Source organism: Siphateles boraxobius, unplaced genomic scaffold, assembly GCF_051911475.1.
Source record: "Siphateles boraxobius isolate OS27281-9 unplaced genomic scaffold, OSU_SipBor_1 8, whole genome shotgun sequence".
Classification (NCBI taxonomy): Eukaryota; Metazoa; Chordata; class Actinopteri; order Cypriniformes; family Leuciscidae; genus Siphateles; species Siphateles boraxobius.
Window position 1 is genome coordinate 18,019,551 of NW_027509208.1, and position 4,413 is coordinate 18,023,963.

Genomic DNA, 4,413 nt, shown 5'->3' on the forward strand with positions numbered 1-4,413 from the left:
GCCTGTCCCAAACGATAATGGAGGGATATTAGTGTCAATAAAAAGTTTGTAGCAAGCCATCTTACCTAGTGTGACGTGTTTCCATTGGGCGTATTCCAATTCACAATTTCAATTTGCGCAATTTTAAGGGTAATGGAAACGCGGCTATATGACAGAAATGTATTCCTGGGTGAACTATCCCTTTAAGTGTTGCATCGCACCTCTACAAAGTAAGCTACTTTTTTTTTTTCTGTAGACCTGCATAGATGCATGTTAATTCTCCATGCTTATTGAATGGAAATTATATTTGGGTTCCTTTTCAATACAGTTCACTCACATTGCGTCAGAATTTATTCTATGCTTCGGCGGAAACTCTGTTTTCTCTGAAATGCTGAAGCCTGATTGGTTCTAGCTGTGCATCTGCACAGAAAAATGTCTTTTCAGCCCGCCAAAACGGGCGGAGCCGACTATTTAAGTCACGCTCAGAGCCATTTTGAGTCAGTTTTCTCTCCTTCAGCATGAAAATCATCTCCTCGCTGACTCTGAAGACTACAACAAAACACAGAAGTATCTACTTGCCGTTGAAGCAAGCCTCTTCGCTGACTAGACGCTGACTCGACGCTGACTCGACGCTTCTCCCCAGCTGCTTTCTGTCAAAACGCAAAAGAGCAAATTTTTAATTTCTAAAAGAGCAAATAGAGTGACATTTGGTTTAAAATGTCCATTACTCCTCTAAAGCGGCCCTCACTACAGTTGACGGTGTGGATGGAAAAGTTTACACCAAGCTTCCCTTGCTAGAGGAAGCTGTTGCTGCGCACCTCTGCCCACCCACAGCGCTCAAATGGAAGTCTAAAGCCTCCTACCCTGTCCAAGCCATGCAGAACAACACCTGGGCTTGCGCCCAGAGCATATGCTGCAAGTGGCCAGGCTTGCTCCGCCCTCCACACGATGGCGGTCCTCCAAGTTTACCAGGCTAAACTCCTCTGTGACATGGACGAGAGCAGTCCTGACCTGGCGGCCTTCAAAGAGCTCCGCTGTGCAACTGTCCTCGCACTGCACGCCACTAAGTCGACGGCCCAGGCAATTGGGCGGACCATGGCCAATTTGGTGGTCCTCTAGGGCAGTGTTTCTCAAACCTGTCCTAGGAGCCCCTCACCACTGCACATTTTGTATGTCTCCCTCATCAGACACACCTAATTTAAGTCTTTCAGTCTGTACTAATGAGCTGATAAGTTGAATCAGGTGTGTTAGGTGAGGGAGACATGCAAAATGTGCAGTGGCGAGGGGTCCCTAGGACAGGTTTGAGAACCACTGCTCTAGAGCCACCTTTGGCTTAATTCTTATCTTGTCTTACCTCTACGTGTTCTGGCACCAGGGAACGACGAAGGAGATCTTGGCTTTGAATGCATCCACTCACTGTCCGAAGTATCACAGTCTTAATTGTCACTGTCCACTCTTCCACACACAAGTGAACTTTGTTTTCGTCAGATCGATGGGTGAACGATCTATCTGCAGCACGTCCATGACTAGAACTTTCTGTGACAACATGTGCATCTCTCTCACTGACTACTTCGTCCCGATCAGATTCAGAATGATCAAATAATGAGTGATCGGACTCCGAGTCCATCAACACCTCCAGTACTTGATCAGCCGTATATCTCTGCATTTGTCCGTCTGATATTTTGACCTACATTCTCGCTACTTCACTCCATTACGTTTGAGCCGATCACAGTCTGTTTCTTTGATCAAAAAGTTTCGTACTTTTTCAGAACATGCGCATGGGTCTTCCTTACCATATACCACCTAAAACACAGATACCCGGAAAATTCTGTGTTTGGCGGGGAAGCGTTTTTCATAAAACCCGGAAAATTCCGTGTTTGGTGGAGAAAGAGTTAATAACAATTAATAATGTCGCATAACACCTAAAAATGCAATTTCTTTCACATAAACTATATAAATAATCAGGATAAAAATTATTATTACATTAATTAAAGTTTGATTGATTACATTAAGAACGGCGAGAACAGCTTAAGATCAGGCATACTACTGGGGTCCTAAGCTGGGACTCATCACTTCGCTGGGACTCATCTCTTCACCACGACAGCATTCAAACTGGGGAGCAACCTCCCCTTGTAAACCTTTTAGAAGTTACTGGACCTTATGGCAGCAGCCTCCTCAGTAGTCCCTTTAGACCAGTTGCACATGTGGCTACTACAACAATGGTTGAAGGCCCGCGTCCCACCTTGACTGTGGCACGAGGGTTCATTTACTCACCCTCATATTGTTCCAAAACTGTATAAGTTTATTTCCTCTGTTGAACACAAAAGAAGATATTATGAAGAATTTAAAGCCTTCTATAGTATTTTTTTTTCCTACTATGGAAGTCAATGGCTACCATCAACTGTCTGGTTACCAACGATCTATAAAATATCTTATTTTGTGTTCAAAAGAAAGAAACTCATACAGGTTTGGAATGAAATGAGAAATTATGACAAAATGTTAATTATTTGGTGAACTTTAAAATCAAAGATGCTCATCAAGAGCAGCAGACCCGTTGCTATGGGCGGGCCATAGGGGGCCGGGCCCGCCCCAAAAAATGCTTGTGCCCCAAACACCCCAAACACTTGCGGCACAGATCATTTAATTTTAATTTAATTTTAATATTATCATAGTTGCTAATTTTGTGTTGCATTAATGTTGCATTCTTTATCATTAAAATATTAAAAATATAAAGAAACAACGGTGTGATTTAGTTTGATTAATGGGAATCTACACTGTAACAGTCTATCAAGGCCTTACAAAAGAACGTTAGGCTACGTACGTGACATACAACTAAGCTGCTCAACAGTTACCGCGCATTTTTGAAAGCTGTTTCAAAACGAGTTTTCGCCGGCTTACTCGCTTCAGTTCCTTCCGAGTGGAATGATACTTTGATGAGGAGGTTCTGCTCGGAGAAACGCTTCCTCCCGCTGTACTGGGACTGGAGAGAGGACAGCGCTGCCTCCACTCAAAGTATCTGTGCGAGTGTATTTGCGTGCGTGCGTGCGTGTGTGTGTGTGTGTGTGTGTGTGTGTGTCATGGCAATGCATATCCCTCTGTTGGCTGCTTTAAAATGCAATGTTTGAGAGATGCTTCTAGTGTTACATCTAATATGTTGTGTAGTCAAGTGTTTTATGGATATTCATAACATTGCTTCTGTGTAATGTGGTGTAGGCTGTAATGTTTTGACTGATTTCACTACTAGATGGCATTATTTCTACCCAGCTTATGTTTCCTTAATTAATTGGTTGTCATACGCTCACCTGTGTTGAATTACACCTAATGATAAACCCTATTTAAGGCTTCACTGCATTTTGGTTTTTGTTCAGTCCTGATGTCAGCCAGTGTTGTAATTTCTAAGAACTTTTGGATTTGAGATGTTGCCTTCTGTTCTGCTCTGGGAAAGTATGTTTTTGTAACCCTTTTTGTGGACTTCTGATTTTTTCCTCTCTGGACTTATATTTGAGAAGATATTGTTTCTGTCTGGATTACCCTTTGTGTTTGCCTCTCAAGGAGAGTGTTTTTTTGTACTTTCCATCGGAAGTAAAGTGCCAAATATTAAACTCAGACTTTTTGACTGTCCTTTTGTCCTCTGCATTTGGGTTAAACCTTCACCAGTGGTGAAGGGGTTAGTATCAAGGACACACACACTGGAGACCTGAGTTCGATCCCCAGCTGGATCATAACAGTAGGCTAGGCTACCTGGTCATATTGCTGTTGGTTATATGTTTAACGTGATGATTACGTGCTGCGCGACTAGAGTTGATTATTAAATAAGTTATACATACTGTACGCTAATAATAATTGTGCCCCCCCCCATACATTTCATATGCCCCCCTTAAGACTGAGGTCTGGCGACGGGTCTGAAGACCAGGGACACGTTTGTTTGCTATTTGTTTTGTGGTTTAATAGTAAAGAATACCGTGCAAGAGCCAAAAGAGAATGTTCTGCCACTGATAACATTGGAAATAAACATTCCAGCGCCATATCGCCTCTTATTTAACACAGATGAATGTCAAATGGATGTGTTTCATTTCATTAGGTGTATCCGTGCAGCGAGATGTTTAAAAAAAATGGTTTGGGACAATATCGACCCTGGCAAAAAGTGGTGGGGACACATCCTTTGCCCTACCCGGAAATTGCGCCTATGCTGTGTGGATGAAAATACTTTTTTTAAAGCTGTTTCAGACAACTACTGCTCTCTCTGGTTAGGTGGCAGCATCACACGCAGATCTGAATGTTCTGGTCACGGTATACTTTTGCCAAAGGTTTAATAAACACAGGAGAATAACTGTATTTTAGAAATAATATTCTTGGGTGTTTGAATTGAGATTGCAATCTTTTACCAATTAATCATGCAACTCTATGACACAGATATAAGGGGAAACAAGACTA